At 41.0% G+C, this 25,460-nt stretch overlaps 1 protein-coding gene across 1 annotated transcript in view; it reads right to left on the minus strand.

Annotated features, from left to right (window-relative positions):
- LOC146324588 (extracellular sulfatase Sulf-2-like) overlaps window positions 1-25,460 on the minus strand; it is a 115,082-nt gene that overhangs the window by 62,983 nt on the left and 26,639 nt on the right. Inside the window, exon 3 of the mRNA XM_084720162.1 lies at window positions 6,692-6,749. The gene's annotated coding sequence lies outside the window, so the exon portion shown is untranslated. The remainder of the gene's footprint in view (window positions 1-6,691; window positions 6,750-25,460) is intronic.

Raw genomic sequence — 25,460 nt, forward strand, 5'->3', positions numbered from 1 at the left:
TTAAAAAACATCTGAAAAACACTTTTTAAGAAAATCCTAGAACTAGAACTAAATATCTGTGTATTTTGGTAAGATTATTTGCAGCAACTGGACTTCGGTTAAATGGTTGAAGATGGATGGTATGATTATTTTGTGTGGATATATCTGTTATTTTTTCTGTTTGTATTATTTTTTCCTTCTGTGGCTTCTTTATCTTCTTTATTTGTTTCATTTTTTCTTCTTTTCTCTGCTATAAAAAAATTAACTTTTGCCAGTGATTTTTGAACTTTGTTGTGGAAAACATTGTTCAAGGTTGTTTATTTAGTTGGTTATTGATTGAAAATGTGTTTGCAGAACTCTGGTTCTGTGAATTTATGGCGTCTTTCCAAAGCTGTCAGTGTGTTATTATTATTTCTCACATACGTACGTGCACGTGCAGTTTAAGTGAACGCTATATTTAGAACATCTTCCCCACTTTACTTTGCTGTTAGTTTTTATCGACAGCGAGCTGAAGCTGCCGTCTGGGTTTCACACTAACAAAACTCCATCATCCATTTTCCCTTCACAGGACACAGGAGCTGCTGGTTGACCGCTGCCTCAATTCACAGCAACTAATGTTAGTTCAGACCCAAACAACATGTGTTCAAACGCCAAAGTCAATCAATAACACTAACTAACTAACAAACACAAACTCCTGCAACTGCCTGCGTGTCCTGTGAGACAGTTTTTGTCCATGGAGTCTGGTGGTTGTAAAGACAGCAGAGACTTCTGTTCTAAATGTAGAGCACGCCAATACTGATTTTTTAGGTGGTCCTTTGTTAAGGTGCTAAAACACATTTTGTTGTTGTCTGCGTCTCCAGCGGTCTACAGCAGGACGTTACTCAGCTTCCTGTTGGGACTCCAGAGGCAGCTGTCAGTCAAACGTGAGCGGACACGCCCACACAGTCTTGAAAAAACGGTCTAAAAAGAAACATGAGCTGTTTTGAACCAGGTTTTTTAATACTTATAAAGATTTATTTTCAGTCAGATCTTTGTGAACGTGAAATGAGAAACTAAACTTGGATATCATACATGCACTTTTACCAGTTCAAGACCACTTTTCAGAGGCTTTAAAGGAATAGTTCACCCAAAAATGAAAATTCAGTCATTATCTACTCACATTCATGCTGAGTGAAGGTCGGGTGAAGTTTTTTAGTCCACAGAACTCTGCTGGAGTTTCACAGGAAAACAGTGTTGCAGAATCAAACAAACAAACAACAAACAATGGAAGTGAACGGTGACCAGTTTTCATTTTGAGGTGAACTATCCCTTTAACGATGTAAAGCCAGCAGCTACTAGTTTGTTTCTAAGATCAAATAAAATATCTGCCTGAAAGTCTAATTTTATATGAATCATGTGAAGTTAAAGTGGATCTGTTTGTTATGTTAATATTACCCCGACCCCCATGCTAATTTCCATTAGCTCATCAGTGGGATTTCTAATTATGTGTTAGCATCGAGCTAATGGACTAAGCGCTAGTTATGATATACATTTTAAAAAATCAGTTCAGGAATTCTGACGAAAAGAGAATCAATTTTTTTCTCCTCCCACTACTGACCAATCAGGTGTGAGCAGGCTTTGGCAGGTAAAGTCTGTGAGGCCAGAAGAGACTGCATGCATTGGCTGAAATACAGTCTCGGAATCCACTGGCTGTCGTGTGACATTGATTTAGCTTTTTTAAAGAGATAAATTTTACAGAGATCAGCCAAAATGTTGTCTGTTACATGTTTTTGCATCTCAAGTTACTAATCAGACTGTAAACAATAATTCAGTATCTGTTATCCAGACATCCACTGGCTGCACCAAAAGTCTCAAAACATCAGCTGCTGCCCCAAGAAGCCAAATCGTCATCAGATGATGGCCGATCGGTTCTGAGATTGGCATGAATGTGATGGTGTAATGTGATAATCTATCTGAGCTGTGTGTCTGTCAGCTTGTTTTTCTCCGTCTCTTCTCCATCAAATCCATAAATGGTGTAATTTAAGTGTTTTTAAACCCACGCAGTCAATTTAGAAATTAATTTGTTGTGCAGCAAAAAGGCAGAAAAAAAATCAGCTTCACTGCTTTGTATTCTTCACAGTTACTGCAGCACTGATTTGGCTGATCAAGTCCCTCACTGTGTGTGTGTGTGTGTGTGTGTGTGTGTGTGTGTGTGTGTGTGTGTGTGTGTGTGTGTGTGTGTGCGCGTGTGAGCTCCTTTCAGACAAACAACAAAAGAGCTTTCAGATTCAAATCCAGTCCTACGACACAGATGATGGAGAGAGTTTAGAAAAAACGTCAAAGTGAAAAAAGGGACACAGGAGAAACAGAGAGAGAGAGAGAGAGAGAGAGAGAGAGAGAGTCCAACCGGCTTAAAGACCATGCCTCTCTCTCTTTCTGTCTTCATGGTAACCATGTATGATGCTGATTATTATGGGCTGCTCTGAGATGTGGATTAATAAGAGCAGCAGACATGAAGACTGCTACCTACCTACATAAATATATATCTGTCTATCATTCACAGATTCCCCTCAGCATACAAAGGCAGAGCCTCAGTTCAGCTCAGAGGTGTTTCTGGTAATCCGTCTCTGGACCTTCAGTCCTCCATGAGACCAGGACCAGTTCAGTCCAGCTGATCTTGCCTGCTTACAGAGACTGATCCTCACAGGCATGTGAGGAAATAACATCAGAAATCCCTGTTAGAGAGGCGGATAAAACGTCTAAAGCTGCACCGAAGTCCCCTAAAGGCTGAAATGTTCATTATATACAGTATATTAAATGACACATCAGCTGATATTCTATATTTTCCTTCACATTCAGACTCAAACCAACAGTATCTACAGTATCTACAAGTACTGAGCGTGTATCACAGCCTGATAGATAGTGATGATATGATGATGATGCTATTAGTTTTTGGTGAAAAATGGTGCAAAATATCGATCTGGCTATGATTTTTCCACTGATCAATTATTTGTTTGGTCCATAAAATACCAGAAAATAGTGGAAAATGAATCCTGTCATAAACGTTTTAGTTGAAAAATAGTACAGTTACACATTTGGTCCATGAAATGTCAGTGTCAGTGCCCACTTGTCAACCTGTCAGCAACAGCAACCCACGAAGAAATCGCAGACCTGCAGACCAGCCAGATAAGATCTTAGCGTGTATTTTAAACTTTTGGGATTAAAAAGTGGATTAATCTTCATGTTTGCAGCAGTGACTATAGAAAAGCTGACCGAGCATGCATCCATGCGCTCCACTTGTTTTCACATGATTGGACTTTTTTTTCATCTAGTGATCAATCTGGCAATATTCTTTCCAGTAGCTGATTAGTTAATTGGTCCATAAAATGTCATATAATGAAAATTAATTAATAAATCCTGTCTTAATCTTGTCATCTGAAAAATTGGTCTTCCCAGCGGCCTATATTTTTACACAGTATTACATTGGTGTACATTTTATAATAATGTGTAAAATATCCTCCCAAGACAGAAGAAAATAGAACCAGTCAAATAATAGATGAAACCAATTAGCTTTTAAATAAAAAGCATCAGTGTAAACCAAATGTGGTGAGCCTTAAACATTCATGAATGGAACATCTCCACTGGAGAAAAACATCTGCTTGTTTAGTCGTTCTTTAGTTCTTTTGGTTTGCGGTCCAGACAGTGATAACGAGGAAAAAAAAAAACCCAAACAAATATCCTCCCGGCTGCTGATTCCTTCTCACAGCGGGTCGGAGCGCAGAGCAACAAACAGAACTATTATTTACTTTCATCCATCTGTCATTTGTATCTTTGTGTCAAGTTCAGTTTCCTTCCCCACTAAAAGCAGACGCGCCGACAGCTTCGCCATCTGACGATCTGACAGCTCAGCGTGGTTCTCAAACTGGGGAGGGAGGAGAAGCTTTCAGACCAATCGGCATCGACAATTTGTAAAAACAACACAGAGCGCTTCTGACGGTTTTATTTCTGCTGACGACAACGTGCATGAGAGGAAACATGGAAATGTCCAAATCTGACAGTAAATGGATTCCCAGGGCGTGTTTGGACAGCTGGTTCCATCTGGCTAAGCGACGTGTTCGGTTTCATCTTCTCAAATATTATCGCTACAAATTACATCAATCTGTTTCCTCTTTCTGTTTGAAGTGTGGCAGGAGTGACAGGAGGATCCATCAGATCCATCAGATCCAAAGTCACAAAGCAGCACAGACCTCATTCATGTCTGTCGGCTTCTTCTCTTTGTTCTCTTTACAACCAATGACTGATCACACAGGCGGCTACACCGGATCATCAACGAAGAACATATGTTCATGTCCCACATTGATGTCTACTAGAGATGCACGGGCTGCAGTCACACCCACAGACACATGGATAAACTGTAGACAGGGTGGAGTGGACCATGCAAAATTAATATGTTAGATTAATGATGGGTGGGTCAAAAAATATCCTAAGAAACAAAAATATTAATGACTTTTTCTAAAATGTGAAAACATTTTAAGCTTAATTTTTCGACAAGCAGGCACTAATGAGCAGACTAGAGGTCCTCTCTCACCACACTAAATTCCTATACAAGCCTACATGAGCATGTTTTCGCATTTAAATGCCTTTCTTAGTCATCTGTGATGTGAAAACATTTTCACTCAGTCCTTTCACAAAGTAAACGTGTGAATCAGTCTATAGTTTAGGCATAAAGTCAGTGGAGTTTCTCTCCAGAGGCTGTCCGGTGCACCTACAGCTCCGCACTCCTACATGCCGTGAATTAAGGGATTATTTTGACCAAACCAGAGTTGGTGACTGTTAGACGAGCGAAAAGAGTGAGTTTTATTTAGTTTCTGTTGAGTCTGAATAAAGCTGAAGATGATGATGAAGGAATCTGGTGAGTTCGGTGAGAACAATACATCAGGTGATTCTGGTTAAACAAAACTTATCTTCCTCTTTAGAATAAGGTTTCTCACTGACGCAGTCCTTTTTCAGACATTTAGAATAACAGTCTGAGACGTTCAGTATAAAAAACTAGCAAACAAGCAAGTGTCACCTGTTCTGAGCACTCTGCGGTTCACAGTGCATCACATGTGCTCCTCTTCTCAGCTTCCATCACAGTTAGTTTTGTGATTTGTGGCGATGTAGAGACTCGGTTTGTAAAGTTTACAGCCTGTCATGTTGTTGCATTGCTCTGTGCACCATGTCACAGCGCTGAAAACCACCAGCACGTTATCACCAAGATTTTTTAAAGACACTTCATGATCAACCAGTTTTTATACCATACCAACATTTCAGTCCATATTTGCACGCTCTGTCTCTCTCTCTGCAGTGATCACACTATTTTCTAGCAGCTGACAATGTGAGCGCTGTTATCTCTGTCAGGACTGAATGTCGTACACATTCATGTTGACTGAGCATGTTCAATGAACGCCGCTCTTTCACACTGCTAACAGCGTGCGTTTTCCTGACAAAACAGAGTTTGGAGAGCAGACAGTCTGGTCCTGAGATTCATCAGGTCTTCTGATATGTAGTCGACTAAAGCTTAGACGACTAAATCACCTCGACTAAAACTAAATCATATTTTAAAATGCAGAAAACCCTTCTTCAAACAGTTTTCACCTGAATCATCACTCATGTGAAGTTTAGGACCACCAGGCTGAGAAAGTTATTTTCCCGCGGCTATGACACTGATGATCAGCTCTGCTCCACGCCCGCACTGAGAATTTAACTCTTCAGGGCAACATTTTCTTTGTATACGCCGATAAAGCTTTGAATTTGAACTGTCATGATTCCTGCTGCACATAAACATGACATTCCTCAGCTTTATCTGGACTGAAGGTATTAATATCTGAGCTGCACAACAGTTTAGATAAAACAGCAGAAACATGAAGACAAATCTCAGGTTTCAACATTTGATAATTTGAAGCACAAGAGAGGAGGAGAAGAAGAAGAAGAAGAAGAAGAAGAAGAAGAAGAAGAAGAAGAAGAAGAAGAAGATGAAGAAGAAGAAGAGAATGGGCCAGATTCCAGCGTGTGCAGTGACGGAGCCACTGAGGCGCCTCAGAAACAAGATCCACTGAGGGAGAGAGAGTAATGGCATGCTGCAGCCTACTGGGCCTCTGGCATCATTTGGCAGTGTGTGTGTGTGTGTGTGTGTGTGTGTGTGTGTGTGTGTGTGTGTGTGCGTGCGTGCGTGCGTGTGTGTGTGTGTGTGCGTGCGTGCGTGTGTGTGTGTGTGTGTGTGTTAGTGTGTGTGTGTGTGTGTGTGTGTGTGTATACCTCCTGCAGTCAGCCTCATTGCCAGCAGCAGGCTGAACTAATCAGTTAGCGGGTTAGCTGCAGCACTGCTTGACCTTTTGACCTCTGGCTTTGCTAATAGACACATTAAAACATCCAGAAACATCCAGACACACACACACACACACACACACACACACACACACACTGCTGACAACAGCAAGTATCAGCTGTGTAAAAGCTTTGTCAAACACTAAACGTACCCAAATGTAACCATGGATACAGATGAGAAACACACACACCTCAGAGAACTGTGTGTGTGTGTGTGTGTGTTGATGATGGATGTGGTATCTAACCAGTTCTAGCAGCCCGACTGCAGGAGGCACAAACCGAAGAATTCATCACACACACACGCAGACTAATTACAATTTAGTCCTGAGTGTGTGAGTGTGTGTTTGTGTATGTGTGTGTGTGTTACCTTGTGCAGACGCTTTGGAGTGTAACCAGTGTTCGACAGTGATCAGCTCAGCAGGGACCTGAAACAAACACAAAAGTATAAGGTTAAACACACTGCTGTTAGCGGCCCCTACAGGCTGCAGGGTTCATTACAGCAACAACAGGAAAGTCTTTATCAGATCAATCAACATCCTAATGATTGATTGGTTCTTACAGTCTGTGCAGCAGCGGAGATAAAAAATATAAAATTTGTCCATGGGGTGGAGATGGAGAAAAGGTCATGGGGTTCATCTCCTGGGGCAGAGGTCTGCAACTTTTATGATCAAAAGAGACATTTTGAAAAAAAAAAAAAAAAAAAAAAATCTGACTGCAGCTGCAACTATTAAGACTTTTTAAAACTGCACATCTGTAGAGACTCAAGACGACTAACCACTGCCAAAATTTAGAGAAAAAGTCATCGAGCCTTAGAAGAAGGCTATGATGCAAATTATAGTTGACAAAATAGCCATTTTAGTTCTTTGAGATCTTCCAAGTCAGATGTGAAAATATCAGGAGAAGAGTGAGAAGGAGGCCAGACATCAGAGAAGAAGAAAGACTAGAAAACGGCATGTACAGACATCTAACTGTCTGTAATCAAGGAATTATTTCAACCAAACAAGAGTTGGTGATTGTTGGAACAGAGGAAATGTTTTTGGTTTGAATGAAGTGTGTTTTATGATGATAAAATTACTGTTTCTGTAAATGGAGTCTGGTGGGTTTGGCGAGAGCAATAAATTGGACATTTCTCATTAAGCCACATTCAATCATTTGCATTGTGGTGAAAACACCAGTCATCTCATTCATTTTGAAAGGGGATGGTGTGTTCAGACTGCAGGGGACGCCAAAGAAAGAAACGCAGCATTGTGTGGTGGAAAAGTTGAAACAGCATCAACTTCTGGCAGGGCTGTTTCCAGACTTTTTTGACCGAGGTGGTCCTAGTAGGGGACTGGCTTTTGCAGGGGTGGGATGAAGCATGCATGCTTATATGCACACATGCATGTGCACACGTACATACACACATTAATGTGCCATTTCTCATATCTACTTTAATTACTAACATCACAGTATCTTACAGTTTCTTACATTCCTGTTTAAATGTTTTATATAAATGATAAATAGTTCTACAAATCACAATAAAAAAGAGTAACAAACAAAAACAATTTAAAATACAAGAGACTGAACGATGTGAGGGAGTACTGATAGTGAGAAAGCTGGTGAATCAGAGAAATAAAACAGTATTTTCTGGTTGTTTCACAGCAGTTATGTCCTCAGCACACCCCTGCATATCCCCCACACAATGCACACAACCCTGCGGCGAATCACTGCAACGCCTCAAAAAGCTCTATCTCTGCAGGGATCCTTTCCATAATGTTGTCAAACACAATCTGGACCTGTCAGTCGCAAAAAACTACTTTCAGTGGATGCACTTTGACAAGCGCAGTTGCCCAGAAGTATTACAGTGCAACCTGTTTCACAGCTGACGGCTGCAGCGCTCTCCCTCAATACTGGACCGGTTTCACAAATAGTTGTCTCCATAGGTCACTTAGATACAAAAACATGGAAAAATACCAGGATTACAACGTCACACCGAGGATGATACGTTGTTTCAATTTTCCATCTGGTCCATTTCACATCAACAAAGGGAAAACTCAAACTGCCCAGAAACCACTGACCCATACGTGACGCATTTGTCTTGCGTCGAGGTGTAACACTGTGGATGTTTAATTTCCTATAATTTCTTTTCCCATCAGCTGTAAGTCATTTTGTTGATTTGGTTCTCTTTCCAGCCCTGCGATGAACTGGCTTGTCTGACTAGTCCAGGGTAAACACCGCCTCTCACCCAGTGTCAGCTGGGATAGGCTCACCTTTTGGGAATAAGCAGTTATGGAAAATGAATGGATGAATGGTTCTATTTCCTCGGTTTTTGGGCTTCTAACATGGATAAGAAGGTTATGTAGTTACTTTTTTAAAATTTTCTGTCTGTCTTTATGATCGAAAGTCTAAACAGGAGCTTTTATTTTGAAAGTCAACCATATTCTCTCCCCTGTTTTTGTTTTTTTTCCCTGTCTGTTCGATCTGCTCTGTGCACATTGATGCGGTATTCGTCAAAAACAGATATGAAGCTAAGTAGAGTGGAGAACTGCTTCTAGGCTGCAAAAATTAGCAGAAATGCATCATCGAGCTGTAATTTCTTTTCTGCCCAAAAATTTGTTTAACAGCTACTCCACTGTTCAGTACTACAGTTCAGTTTTTCACATTTCAGCAACTATTTTCTAACATTTCTAATGAGTTTAGAGGAAAATCTCTGGATTTCTTTTATACAGACTTTTTGTAGAAGTTTTCTACATTGAGTTTTTTTCATGCATGCATGATTTATGCTGTTAATTGTTCTGTCAGAGCAGGTCTGCAGACGTCTTATTGTAGATCTGATCCTTTCATGTGGTTTCAGGTCATTTGTCTGCAGGAAAAAAAAACCTGTAATTGTTTGATCATGTTTCTCTTCAACTATCTGTTCCAGTAAATCTCTGTCGACACAAAATGCTTGTCGTGTTCGTGTTTCCTCTTGTTTAAAATCTGTGAACTGTGATCGTTCTGCAGCCCGAGGCGTCCAGAACATTTTTATGTCACACCGACCAAAATAGACTCACATCAGAGGCTCATTAGAGCTCAACTGTGAAACTCGACTGTCGCTCAGGGCCTCATGCCTCCTGTAAATGATTTACATCTACAGAATAAAACACACTGATATAATTCCCCACATTATCAAGCTCTTCCAAACCAAATAATTTGACCCTGACAACAACTACAACAACCAACCAGTGACATTTGACCTGATGTTTAACCAACCAATCACAGTCCAGATGTCTTTAAAGTGAGATTCACAGGACAGCGACCCCTGTGGCCACAAGTGCAAATGACAGGACCACGTTTTAACACAAAGTGCAACAATATCAACAAACTGAGCTACAACAGACAGTAGCCCCGAAACATTAGCCTCCAAATGTTGCTATAACACACACACACACACACACACACACACACACACACACACACACACACACACACACTCATGGTCAGTCAGCTGGCATGGTGACAGTGACACCATGGTAACAACTGCTAGTGCTCATCCTCCACCTGAGACTCTGTGTGTGTGTGTGTGTGTGTGTGTGTGTGTGTGTGTGTGTGTTGTAATTACTCCGCTGAGGCATGCTGCCAGGGATGCAGGCCTTTGGGGAAACACACACACACACACACACACACACACACACACAAACTTTCACACAAATGCACACTCACACACAAAGCTAAAAGAGAAAAAAAACATGCTGAGAAACAATATCTGACACACACACACACACACACACACACACACACAGAGCTCCACAGGTAGAGTAATGGAACAGTAAATCAACATGGTGACAGGAAGTTGGCGAGGCTGACAGGAAATGGAGAATCTCTCCGGGCGGCTCTTCTTCTCTGCTGCACACCACTGCAGAGTGAGTGAGTGTGTGTGTGTGTGTGTGTGTGTGTGTGTGTGTGTGTGTGTGTGTGTGTGTGTGTGTGTGTGTGTGTGTTGTTTGCTGCAAAAACTTCTTTATTTTTCATCATTTTAGAAGCAAAAACCGACTCGTCAGGTAGATCTGAATCAGAGGCAGAAAAGCAACGACTGTGAATGTGTCTGTGCTGAATTTAAGCTTCATATTTATTTTGAAAAAACATTTTAGACGCTATTTATGTCCAACATTTTTTGCAAAAGCCATTTAATATAACTGCATTCTGTCATTGTCTTTGTAGATAGTAGGTTTTATTCTTAGGGTGCTGATATACACTGAATGGATGCAAACAATTCTGCTAATACTGTCGATGTCTGAAAAATGTTCACATGTGCAGCAGGTGTCATGGTGTGTGTCAAAACTACACAAGATGGTGGACCCAAAAAATGCAAACCGGGCAAAGCAGTTCAAGATGTGTTTTAATAAAGACACAGACCAAACCAAATAAATCCAACAAAGAAGAATCCAAAACCCAACAAATGCAATAAAGATCTGAAACACAAGAGATGACACCAAAGTATGTCGACAAACTGACACAGAAACAGAGAAAGGACTAAATAGGCAAGGAACTAATCAGACACAGGTGGAATTAATCGGGGACAGGTGAAACAAATGATAATCAAAAAGGACAGGAAGTAAAGTTAATACACATGAGGGAGGACCAGGACTACAAAATAAAACAGGAACTAACTAACAAAAAACCCCAAACCGTGACAGTAGGTGCTGAACGAACGGTCCACAGTATCAACTAAAGACATTCCCATGTGCCTCAGCTTCAGGATGTCCTATTCAGTCTTTGTTGTCCCTGATCCAAGTCCAAGTCCTTTCAAATTCCAGTGATTCTAAGACTGATTTAATATTTATACTTCTATTACATATTTAATATTAATCAAATGAGCATCTGACACATTGAAATAACAGCTGTAGAAACTAAATCTGAGATTTTATCCAAATATTGAATGTCCTGGTTCAACACTAATAAGTTTAATAAGCTTAAATTATTTATATAAATTGAATGAAAGTTTAACTGGGAGAGGAGCTGATACACTGGGCAGGACTCGCATCACTATGCCTCTATTCTGATTGGATCCAGACTGAGAACCCAAGGACACGCTGTGGTAACAACAATGTAATCACACAGTAGCCCCGCCCTAAGTCGTACCCCGCTTTATGGTCTATTTTACTCTAAATGGGACCATAAGTTACAAATGAACATCGTGCTGTGTTGGAGAAGACTTGAAACTAGAGACAGATATGAAAAACTCATCAGGAAACTTTTTACTGAGCTCATAAATCAACTGAGAAGTCGACTCTTTTTGTCATAGGATAACAGACAATCAGTCGCCCCCTGCTGGCTGTTAGAAAGAATGTAGGTTTAAGGCATTATCATTCCCATCCTGGTCTCTCTCACTGGCTACAGGATTGATTTTAAGGTTTGCATACTAAGCTATAAATGGACCGCGCCCCCCACACAACACAGCGCAGACCTTCTAACTCCCTTATTCTACCTCCAGTGGCACTTTTCCCTACACAGAGCTGGCCTGGTTCGACTCAGTTTGGCTCGGTCTGTCAGCCCAGCATGGCAAGGGTTTGCATTTCCATGACAACAGGGCTACTCGCTTAAAGGTGTGTCTTTTATCTGAAGATGAGCTTGAGGAGGCGCGAGTCAAATAACTGAAAAGCGATGGATAAACGGTTCATATATGTCTCTGGGATAAACACACAACTCTTCAACTCTTCATAATAAAAGTCCCCTGTTTTTCATTATTTAAACACTTTTATTATGAAGCACCACAAACAGGAAATGTTTTCATTTGGGGTATCATCAGCAGTAACTTAACCCCAACACAGCTGAAAATGTAAAACGATAAATGAATGCAGATACCTGAAAGTATAAACAGCGACACAGGAGAGACACTAAATTACAAAGCACAGAGATTCTTTTATAAGCTGCAGCGGTACTGAGAGCTGAAAATAAAGAGACTTTTACAAATGTCTCTCTCTGCTCTCCTGCACACATAAGATGAGTGTCACAACACTTGCTTGTTCAAGGGGGTCATCACGGGTTGGCTGGGGTCAGCGAGACATCACCACAGCCCGCTTGGAGGTGGGCTTTGACCCCACTCCAGAGTAGGTCCATTACAGCTCAACGCGATTGAAGCAGTAAAGGAAATGCAAGTCAGCGTGACAAGGTTTGACTTGGCGTGGCCCAAAGTGCCGGGGGAAAAGCCCCAAACGTCCCTCAGGTTGGCTGACTTGGCAATCCTGGCTGTCCCACGATCTAACCTGAAGCTTCGAGATGACCTTTTGGGGTTGTAGCCCTAAAATGTGGCGTAACATTCCCTTCCCGATCAGATCTGCCTCCTCCATAGACTCATTTAAGGCCAGGCTCAAAACTTACCTTCTCTCAATAGCGTGCAAATCCTTTTGACGTACCTTGTCACTTTCGTTTTATCACTGTTTTGTTGTATTGTCTCGTACTTGTATTTCGGGAATGACAGCACTTTGGGCAACAGCTGATGGACAGACGTTAGCTGCAGCTAGCTAGAAAGTGACTGAGTGTGTATGTGTCTAAGTTTGACAGCTGAGCCTCTGCCTGATCTGAACTCACCACAGACCGCAGCTCTGTCTGTTATTTTCTGTCCCTCTGTAAGTGGAGTCATAAAGTTGTGGGATAAGCATTCATTTTCAAAGCTTGTGGACGCGTCTTCGCCTCAGACTGTGTAACTCACGCCTGTTTGCATCTGCTCGCTTCCCTCCATTGACTTTATGCAGCCGCCCCACCTCTAAAACTAGCTTAGCATTCTGGCTGAACACACTTTTAGTCTGATATGTTTGATATGCAAATCACCAAATCCCAGCCTACCTCGGCTGTTTGAAACAGTCGCCGTGTGAGTGTGGCTTCAGTCCACCTGTGTTCCCAGGATTCATTTCTGCTCTTCTGCTGGTGTCGGGTGTAATCTCCCTCTCTGATTCAGAGGAGAGCCGCAGGGAAGATTTAGTTTGTCCTCCACACAGGAGCGGACATTTGTCTTCTTTATTTATTTATCTTTTCTCTTCTTACAAATAGCTGAAGGCTGGAGGAAGCCGTGGTCATCAGTTACACTCAGCACCTCCTCCTCCTCCTCACCTCTCTGTTCCTCCTCCTCCTCTTTCCTCTCACCCGTCCTCCACCTACACCTGGTAGCCTGCTGACCTGTCGGCACACACGAGAGCTGTGTGCGTGTGTGTGTGTGTGTGTGTGTGTGTGTGTGTGTGTGTGTGTGTCGCTGTGGTCCCTGAGGCAGTAAACTCTCCACCAGTGAAGCAGCTGTTTCCCTCTGAGCAGGAGGAGAAGAAGCAGCTGCTGCCTCTCTCTCAGCCTCCAGTCTGTTAGTTTACAGACTCAACGTTCACTCGGAGCCAGCAGCTCTTACTCCTGAACTTAAACCCAAAAAAATGCTTCTGCAAACATGGACGGAGACATCTCTGTGGCTCTATGCAGGTGAGAATTGTGGGTAACTGTAAAGGGTCATTTCTGTTAATGTTAGATAAGCATACAGCGCCTTCTGTCTGTACTCTGCGTTCATTTCGTCTGAATTTCTGCACATTTTCTGGACCACAGTACACCACGATCACATTTTAAAAGTATCAGAATTGACATTCATTGTCAATAAGAATTCTCTGTCCACATGTGGTGATGTGTTTAATGTCCTCACAGTCCACCACCATCTACAACACTGCTTTCACTTTTGTCACTTCATTATTACAACCTCCTCCAGCGTCTGTTGTTGCCAACAATTTTCCAATGAAAGTAGCAACCGCTGGCTCCAAAAATTGATAAAAGTCGCCAAATGGCACCAGACGCTTGTGTTGGTTGCAGTAAGCGAGGAAGAGATCGCCTTAAACCAAATAAAAGGTAGATGTTGAAATCTTTAGCCAAATAATCACAAACTCACTATATGGACAAATATTTGTTATATTTATATTTATTTATGACCACCCTAAACCAGAGATGCAGACAGAAACTGTGAGAGAAGAACTCAAACAAACTATTCACAGACTTACAAGCTATAGGATCCTAATCCAGACTAAAAGATTAAGAGAAACTCACACACACTTTCAAAAGTTTCAATCTAGAGAAAGTTTTAGAGTGAAAGCGTTAGTGTAACCATAGAAACTCACTACAACTGGACTCCTGCAGCGGGTGGCGTCCTCCTGGAGTCTGTCTACAAGGAAAACCTTGATTTACAAATGTCTCACAACATCTTTAGTGGGTCTGAGGTTCCCTTCTTTGCACGACCGTCCTCCTGCCTGTCAACACAGTATGAGAGATGGGGAGGAAGAGAAAGAATTCTACACTGTTTGCAGAACAAGTTGCTAAATCTGTTGTTAGCTGCTCTTTGCAACTGAAGATGGCAAGAGGATCTGAAAAGTCACCAGATCTGCTGAAAAACAGTGTTGGGTGTAACGCGTTGCGTTACAAAGTAACGCGTTACTGTAATAACATTACTTTTTTCAGTAACTAGTAGTGTAAGGCATTACTCGTCTGAAAATGGTAATATTATTACAGTTTTCCCGAGCTAGTTACTTGCGTTACATTTGCCAGTAGCACCTTCATCACACACAACGCACACAACACAGAGAACAGAAGGGAAGTGGAGGGGGGCGTGAATGGAACAGTGATTGGTCTGGGTTTGGCACGAGGTATCATTTACCATCACCGATTGGTCGACACCCGGCAGGCGGCAGCAGAGCGGCACCCGCAAAGACAGATGAGAAAAAATGGAAGCGTCAACAACGGCAAGCTCTTTTTCAGAGGAAGGTTCCCAGCAGCAGAAAGCGAGTTTCGACGGGTGGAGATTCAGTCATTATTTTGAATATGTTCAACAGAAGGAAAATAACTTGATGGTGAAGTGCTCACTCTGCCCGGGGAGAAAGCTGCTCTCCACCGCTTGTAACTCCACCTCCAACTTGAAGAAGCACCTGGAGCGACAGCACAGACACATCAAGCTCGTTGCGAAGCGACGGAGTGACATGAACGAGCAGCAAAAACTTTCATTTGAACATAAAGTACTACCAACATCAAAATCCGAGATAAATAAGCTTGTTGCCTCGTATGTAGTAGAAGAAATGTTACGTCTTTCTACCGTTGAATCGCTGTCTTTTCGAAAGATAACTCCTTTGTCTGTTCTCCCTCCATCTGATGCATCTCAGGCAATTATAGAGTAATTCAGAAAAAAAATGTAACTAGTAATATAACTAGTTACTTTCTCCAGGGAGTAATAAAGTAAAGTAAGGCATTACTATTTTTGAGAGTAATATGTAATATGTAATATATTACTTTTTAGAGTAACTAGCCCCAACACTGCTGACAAAGTCACCAAGTTGGCAGCTCTGTTGACTCTTCTTCTTGGGGTAACTTCAGATGCTCAGTGGCGCCCTCTTGTGGATGTATTGCTTAACATCCATGCCAACATGTCTCCAAACAACATCTCTCCATGTCCACTTAAAAGTATGTTTGAGCCATGAATTCCACTCCTCTGGGTGAAAGTCTTGTGTTTGTTTGACCCTTCATCCACCCCACCTCCTCCAGACGCCGGCTATCTTGCTCTTCATGCGACATTTGAAAACCCGGCGCGGCGCATTCAGCCGTTCTGTGTTTGTATTAATCATCAAGAGGCATAACAATGTTGGTATTTGTCAATGTGGGAATGAGGACAGACTGGGGTGAAACTCTGGGTGTGTTTGAGGCCGACCTCCTATGCGGACCGTCTCCCTCTCTGACATTCACACGTATATTGACACGCCGTCTCAGTATAAGTCGGTGCAGAGGACGTAACGTGCGAAAAAGGAAGAAAGATAAGACAAAATGACTTTGCCATGTTCATATGCCACCTGAACAGCGAGTCACAGAGGCGAGTGGAGACAAGATCAGGTCTGACTTATCAGACAAACATTTCACTGACTGTAAATGGAAAGCTGACATTTCCATTTTCATGTTCAAGCCTGTGAGACAAAGTATCAGACAGACAAAACACAGACGAGACAAAATCCCATCCATCATCTTATCATCCTATCAAGGAGACACCGGGACACATTCTGATATTTCTACTTATCTAAAGATTTAAGGGACAGCAGTAAAATGTTTTTATTGATATTTCCTCTTAAAGTGTTGCTGCTTGTTGCTAAAGTGACCTCAGCTCTTCTTCTGTAGTTTCTCCTGCAGCTCTCTGTCTGTTCACACCGCAGACAGAAAAACGCCACGGGCCAGAAGAAAAAGATGCATCACTAATTTACAATCTGTTTAAACACACCTGCTGACGTACACACTCCTCCTCATCTGTTCTCCCTCTGACTGCCACATGTACACTCCTCCCTCCTCCTCCTCTCCTCAGACAAATGCGATGCTAAACTCCTCTCCTTCCTCTCATTTTCTCATCACCGCTCGGTTTTCCTCTCACAGAAGTGACCACAAAAGTGGATGATGGCGTAGAAACCTCAGTCCAGGTTTTGTGTCTTCACACTCATATTCAGGCCGAAAAACACTGACAGGAGCTGAATGCTGAACACATTTATCATCGCACTTCTAAAGCTAAGTAAAAAAAGAAAATCGATGCAGCAGAAGCAGAGATATCGTCTTTTATATTCCACATATTCTTCTTCCTTGTGAAAACCTGGACACTACATTACCCACAGTGCAATGCACCCATCAACAGATCAGTAGTAGTAGTAGTAGATGCTAGTAGCAGCTACTGGAATTACCATGCCAAGAGAATCTCTAGTTAAAGCAACTCAATTGTTAATATTTTCTTTTTTTCTTTGTTTTATATGACAACAAACCAAATTCATCTCACTGTAACCTGAACTGTACATTTACTGCCACACTGACAACTTCCTGCTGAGTTTAAGTTTCTGCTCTGCTGCTCGCTCTCCCTCACTAACACATTACACATCTATTCTTTAAAGGAGCTACAATATGCTTAAGACAATATCCTTCACTAAAGTCCAATACAACATAATCATTTGGCCAGTCACAGTAAACCATCAAATTGCTTGTTTTGTCTGACCAACAGCCCAAAACCCCAAAACTACCGAAGCAGGATTATATTTATCAAAATCAGAGCAAATCATGGATACAAACAAAACTAAGAGAAACTTTGTTTGTAGATGTGTTTGTTTCTTGCATGAGGCCCACTGTGTCATAAATACAAAGCAACTAATGTTCTTGCACATCAAAAATTGTATGACAATAACTCTTTTCCTCCACAGAAATGGACTTATTGGAAGTTTGTTATGTCTTAAATTGTTGTCTATGACTTGCACAATTAGGTCAGATTTACTTGCCCAGTGTGGCATTTTACTTGCCCTGGGCAAGAAGTATGTAGAAGTACTGTCGAGCCCTGCATGTCTACATACAAATCCAAAAGATTAAATTTCATGACGATTTCATAAACTACAAATTATACAAATCAAATTAGATTTATAAACCCTGATATCATAAATCATAACTGATACAACTTATGTATGTCTTTACTGTTGTTGTCTAAACACTCATCTCCTCTCCTCTTCACCTTTCTCCTCCTCTTCCTCTCCTCACTCTCTCCATCCTCAGCCTCTTTTCTTCTTCCATCACTGTATTGCTCTCCCTCTGTCTCCACGGGTGAAGTCAACTCCAATTAATTTATTACGAGCTGTAAACAAAACAGATTCAACACAAAGAGCTTCACCGAGCGACACAGGTCGATCAAAACAAGAGACGACGAGAATACATCACAAACACTCTTCCTCCTCCTCCTCCTCCTCCTCCTCCTCCTCCTCGATTTCCACCTCTCTATCTCTCTCTTCATCCCCCTCTTCATCCCTGCAGGCAGTTCATCCATCCTGCCCACTCAGAGACAGAAATAGACTGATGGAGAGCAGGAAAGCTCTGCTGGGAGATGACCACTGGACACACACACTCATAAACACACACGCCCTGTATGCTCCTATAGACACACACACACTGTACACGTGTGTGTGTGTGTGTGTGTGTATGTGTGTGTGTGTGTGTGTGTGTGTGTGTGTGATTCACAGCTGACAGCAGCTTTGACTGAGATGTGATTGGACTCTGTTTAATATTTATATGCTGCTGTTTCCTCACATTCAGCTTCCAGTTTATTAAAAACATGGAGCCTCTAACCCTGATGAGGAGATGATTTACTGCAGCCATGTTGTTTTTACACACTGTGTTATTTTTGGACAGGTACACCTCATCAGCTGAGTGTGTGTTAAAGAGTCTCACACATGTTACAGAGCGTCCAGGTATCATCTGACATGTACAGCTGCAACCAGAGGTGGGAAGTAACGACGTACAAATACTTCGCTCCTGTAGATTTTTATCCGCAGTTTACTGGAGTTTTTATTTTTCTGACTACTTTTTTTACAAAAATGAGGTGAGACATAAAAAAGATGAAGCATGACAAAAAACAATGTAATAAAAAAAATTACTTAACAAGAAAAAAAGACGGAACCAAATAAAAATAAAACATTAAGTAAAAGACGTTGGAATACAAATCAACATAGAAGGACAAAAAAAAGATGTCCTACGACCAAAAAGATGCAACAAAATGAAAAAGACATGACAAGAAAAAAACAACGTAAAATGAAAAACATCAAATATAAAATAACAAAACGAATTAAACAGAAACTACATAAAACAAACAAGATGAAGCAGAGGGAGACTCGACTGCAGAGAAAAACATTTCAGAGCCTGAACTTTTTCACTTTTACTGCAGTAAACGAGTTGAATCAGTACTTCTACTTTAGTCTTTTTTTAACACAAGTATCTAAACTTCCACTGCAGTAAAGAGTGTGTAAACTCATTCATGATGTATGACATCATACATCTGACATTATTATTTTATTATTTTGATATTATTTTGAACCAACTGTCCGTTGAACGATCATTATGTGAATTATTATATCGTCCATCATGTCATAATCTGTCAGTGTTGATCTCCTGAAATTTAGAGCTAACTCACACAAATTGACACATTTTTGAAAAGTAAAAGACCTGATGAATAAACCAAAAGCTCAGCTGCAAAAATCTGCAGGGCTCTGCCCACAAGAGTGACTACAACCCTCTCAAATAGTGTTTAAAAGCAACTAAACTTTTCCATTTCCTCTTGTTTACACTGCTTGTTTACTGTTTATTGTTTTTATTGATGCTTCTTTTTATTTTTGCTTTCCACTTTGCTTCTGTGACACTGAAAACTTCCCCATTGTGGAACTAATAAAGGAATATCTTATCTGATTTCTGGTATCTGTTTTTGAGATTTCTGCCTCACCTCAATAAAACAGAGGTGAAATGAATCTTTGTGTTGCTCACAACACTGAAAAACTATATTTAAAAAATTCCACAGCAGCGTCTCTTTCCAGACACCGTGTCCACGTCTCAAATCAACTAAACTAACTGTCAACAGGTTTTATGGAGTCCAATTAAAAGAAGACTGTCTGTAATTTAACTGAACCAAACCTTTAAAGACGACTCCTGGGATTCTGGTGTTGTCACAGAGTCAGACAGTGTAACACCCAGTCAGCCAATCAGCTTCCAGATCACTGCTGGTGGCTGCAGAGAACAACATTTGAATGATGCAAATGATTTCCTGTGAGATTTGGATCAACGTCAGAGGAATAAAGAAAACAGAGGTCTTTCTCTCTTCACTAATAAAATCTCCTCCCCTCTAAACCCAAACTTAAACCTAACCTTAATCTAACCTTAAAAAACCTTTACAATTAAACAAAAAGCACTGACCAGAACGTGATCTTCCACCACGAGGTGAAATGATAGTACACACACACACACACACACACACACACACAGAGAGAGAGAGAGAGAGAGAGAGAGAGAGAGCTGTACTGGTTCAGTCCCAGTGGTCACTGCAGCCTGGAGACCTGGAGTTTTGTCAACATGATACATGGCTTTACTGTGCATGCGTGTGTGTGCACACGTGTGTGTGTGTGTGTGTGTGTGTGTGTGTGTGTGTGTGCGTGCATGCGTGCATGTGTGTGTGTGCATGTGTTATATCAGTGATAGATGAAGTAGCTGCAGCACTGACATAGAATCCCTCATGTACCTCTGACCTGGTTCTACAGAAACAAAGATAAAACCTCATAGTAAAATCTCAACATTCAAACATTTTTTATCCTTTAAAGTTCTCCTGCAGAACTGATTTGTTCTTTTCACACACACACACACACACACACACACACACACACACACACACACACACACACAGTCTCTTCATATCATATTTGCACGGGAGGCTTCAAGTTTCCAAGCTGAATATTGGAATTTTGCCTTCTCAAAATATTTGTGATGTCATGAATCGTGCTCGTAGACCCGCCCCTGCAAATTGGATTTTCAGTGAGCGCAGAGAAACGTGCAGCAGATGAATGTGAAAACAACCTTCAAGTGTAAACTCTGCACATCAGAGCAGAGAGGAGCTCAAACACTCAGCTGTGGGAACATGAGAGGCTTTAAAGGAACAGTTCACCCCAAAATTAAAAATACATATTTTTCCTCTGGCCTGTAGTGGCTGTCTATCCATCTAGATAGTTTTAGTGTGAGCTGCAGAGTTTTGGAGATATCTGCTACAGAGATGTCTGACGTCTCTCCAATATAATGGAACTAAATGGCACTTGGCCAAAAAATACATTTGAAAAACTCAACACCAGTGTCTCTTTCCAGAAATAATGACCTGGTTACTCAAAATAATCCACAGACTGTTGTGAGCTGTTTCATGCCAGAACTGCTTTCTTTCTGCAGTAGAAGCTACTGGAAAAACTTTCTTTCCACTTGAAACAAAGTGGTCCCTCTGTGAAATGTCTCTGGGATGCTATGGGATCTAGAGGGTTAAAATAAGACAAACAATGGACTGGAAAATGACTAAAGCACTTTTTAGACTGTGTCACGTCTGTGATGGAGGCACGCCTCTGTGGAGAATGAGGTGGACATTAGTCTGGCCTCTCTGATGAACACCCACAGTCTGTTTTCTGGCTACACTTTGCTCACGTGTCCCAGTCATCATCAGTGGAGTTCACTCAGAACGTCACGTGTCAGCTTGACCAGTCACACATATCGTCTGATATTGTCTTGTAATGTCTTCTTATATTTTTTGATAATGATCCCTTAACTCTGTTGTTGTTTTAAAATGATTCTTTAGTATTCAGATGAAGATCTGAACATTTTACTGAAGGGAAATAAACTATATAATGTAATAAAAACATTGTTTAGTTTGACAAAACAATCTGTGGCCTCTATGACTTTTCTTATCAGCTGATATCCTGTACAAACAAACACAATACATCTCATACAAGACAATATTGGCTGAAATACTGACTCAGATGAAGATCGAGCAGGAGAAATGTTGACACATTCAGAGACGACACACAAATGTTTCAAATTTACAGGGAGATAATATTTCAGAAGAGGAGGGTTCTCTCTGTGGGTCAATAATCTGACATCCACATGACAATAAATGACGTGCTAAGTGACTTAATCGGCCAAATCACTCAATCGCTTAATCAATCAATCAGCGAATCGTTCTAATCTTTGCCAGTGGAAATTGAAAAAGACGTCAGCGTGTGTCGACGCGACGACTCCTGAGTTTTCTGACTCATCCACCTCTCTCTGTGTCTCCGCTCAGTGATCAGAAACACATGTGGGAAAACACACACACACACACACACACACACACACACACACACTCAGAGGAATGTGGAGGAGTGCAGGTCATGTGGAGCTGAACCAGAATCATCTGCAGGGAGACAAACTGTGTTTTCTGTCGAGGTTGCAGAGTTCAGACTGAGACACAAACTCTTTAACTGCCTCGTCGTCTTTGCTCTTTCACCTCCATTATTGACACACACACACACACACACACACACACACGGCACATTGTTTTATAACATTAATCAATAACTACATGGTAACACCTACAGCAGTGCCTTTATTCTGCCTCCTGAACCTGATGTTTAACATGAAGCTTTTAGTCATTTTGAGATCTACAAAACAGAAAACAGAACTTAGTTAATTTCGATGAGTTTGAGGTTTGTTCCTCCAGCCAGCAGCGGGTCTGTAGCACTGATCTGTGTTTCTGCCAACAAGCTTACGCTCTGTTTATTGGCTGGTCTGTTTGTCTGTTAGCAGATGTCAAAGTTTAGCCGTGAACGAGGAACAAACGATTAGTTGCAGATTCCAACATGTAGCCACTTTATGGCCCCCTTGTTGCTCCAACATCCATCTATCATCCACGTCTGACAGAACAGATATGCTTCAGTTTTAAGCAGCGATGGCTCCACACCGCTCCTTCATGTCCAATACTGACAGATACTGCAACACACCTCCAACCGTCTTTTCCCCTCTTTGAGACAAGACACATTTATATGGAACCATTTTGTTTCCCCAAACCACCTAAAAAAACATAATTCTTAAACTGTGAAGCAAACATTCGACTCCCATGATGGAAGAAATTCACACCTGACAACACGACAAGTCAGAGCTGCAACACTTTTGCTTCTTTTTATTCACACTTTTTCACACACAGAACTCTGAGCATCATTTTTTTATTCATCAGCACCGTGTTCTAGTTCTGTTCACGTCTCTCTGCACAGCATGTTGCTCAAAGTTTAGTTAAGCATTTACATGAAAGTTTTCTGATATCTGATCCAGGGATTCTGGCCAGTGTCAGACTGATACCAATACTGAGTATCAGATCGGCTCATCCCGAGTTTTAAGTGCTTTTGTGCTATAAAGGTTTTATAGTGAACCACCAGTGTGTGAAGAAATATTGACTGTATGTGAATAAATAATAATACTGCATACCCCAGTAAAATGTCAGGAAGGTACGAAGGTATGAAAAAAAATTATCTTTTGTTATGACGATACTGAGGTAAACAGGACAAATACAATTTTCATATTCCAGCTACAAAGTATTAACACTACAGTACACTACAAACACCAGCATCATGATAATAAGACACAAAATGTTTATTCTACGGTGAACGCTGCACATTTGACTTTTTTTTCTGGTTGCTGAAAGTTGCGAAAAGTTTTGGGTAGAACACTACTCTCATCACTAACTAGCCATCCAATCACAGTAGAAGAAGGGGCGGGTCAAATACCACAAAGACCAATCATTGCATCGTATATGTACATTGTCCAAGTGCAGAAGAACAACAGTGAAGAACTACAACACTGCTCCCCAGATATGAAGCGAGAAAATCTGGCTCGCCCCCTGGTGGCTGGCTGCAGTATAGCTCATAAACCCCGCCTCCTACACTAAAAAAATCTAAGTACATGTCAAATAAATGTTTCTCAAAGATGGTTTCTGCAATTTCTGATGTTTGGTTAAGTGGAGGTTTGAAATCATGAATGAGAGCTGAGCTCTGTTCACCATTGAGCTGGCCAGGTTGTGTGGGCGGGACCTCGATACCTCAGCTCCAACCCTGATCACTATGGCACAGACTAGAATATTTCTAGCATATTTTGGACTCATTTTTGCACAGTATGAGGAACAGCGTCCATCATTATTTACAGTCTCTGATAGAGACTTTAAAAGTCAAAAAGTTTTTAATGAGTTTTTAGTTTCTGTGCCTCGACCACCTGGAACTCTTAACAAAACACCCGAAAAATCAATATTCAGATGTCCCAAATCAGCACTGCCTCTGTTTGTACCTGTTTCATTTGAATGGTTTTAGTATGTGTATCTTGTAGTTTTTGAATCTTTTATTATTTTATTTTTTTGTTTTTATATTTTAGATTTTAATCCATTGTCTACTGCATGTCACTGTAAATGAGCCCAGCCCTTAAAGCGTATAAAGAGTTTCAATAAAGCTTATAACAGTTCAGTATATTCATGAGGTTCTTGCATCACATACATTAACGGTTACTTCTGCAGATATTTTATATCATAGCAACCAGAGTGTCTCAGCTGAAAAAAAAAAAAAAAACGCTCCCAGCTGGGTGTTTTCAGAGGAGCGCCTGCTGTTTCCAGCTGGGAAAAAAAAAACACTTTGGTGGACACAGAACCAAAGTCAACACTGTTCAGATGACACAGACACATCATCTACAATCAGTCCTGAAAAATCTGAAGACGTTTCACTTTTAAGCTGCACAACTGCATCATCATTTAAATGGTCGTAACATCTGACTGACCTATAATTTTGCACAATTTTGGGTCCAGAACTGTGATTAAAAAAAAAAAGAAGTTTTGATTGGATTTGTTTATCTTTGAGCACCTGAGTTAGATTACAGACTGATGAGAAGCACGAGAAACGACTGTCAGATGTCCTTGAATGCACCACCGTCCTCCTCCATGTCGCCTGTTTGTATGTGATGACTTTGTGTGTGTGTGTGTGTGTGTGTGTGTGTGTGTGTGTGTGTGTGTGTGTGTGTGTGTGTGTGTGTCAGTGTTGTGTGTCGATGTGTTGGAGTGAACGTACTCATGTATCAGGCTGCTTATGTGTTTTCATTGTTTGGGTCCAACCTGCATCATTAATCAGGAATGTGAGTGTAAGGCTCCTGTTACTGGGTCACAACAAGGGAGCCGAGCGTTTGTGTGTGTATCAATCAGTGTGTATCCTCCACAACACACACACACACACACACACACACACACACACACACACACACACACACACACACACATATGCACACACACTCTGCAATCCAACCACACCTTTTTTTTATGACCAAAGAAAAGCTCCACATCACAACTTCACGACCTCGTTATGTTGAGATATCAAGCTTTCCTCATGATGATAAAACAATTTCGTATCACCTTCAGATTAAAAACTGTTTTTGTGGAGCTGATTGAACTCTGATTACACCAAGATAATAAAGTTTAACTATCGTCTGATCACGACACGGCAGAGTCACAGAGACAGAGAGATAAACACATCAGATGTTTCATATCAGTTTAGTTTTTAATGTAACTTTTAAGATAATTTACAGTAAATTTCATTGTTTTTATCTTGAGATTGATGAGATAATTCAGTTTTGTCAGGAGAATTATGATTGCCACAAAAACAAAAGCAAACTGAAATATGCTACTGGTCAAGGATGAAAGTAACTAATTACAAATACTAAAATTACTCTAATTAAGTGGGTTTTTTTGGATACTTTTGGTCTGTGCTTTAATTTGTACTTACTTAATTTAGACTGAAGATTTGGAG

Source organism: Lutjanus erythropterus, chromosome 6, assembly GCF_056507025.1.
Source record: "Lutjanus erythropterus isolate fLutEry1 chromosome 6, fLutEry1.hap2, whole genome shotgun sequence".
Taxonomy (NCBI): Eukaryota; Metazoa; Chordata; class Actinopteri; order Lutjaniformes; family Lutjanidae; genus Lutjanus; species Lutjanus erythropterus.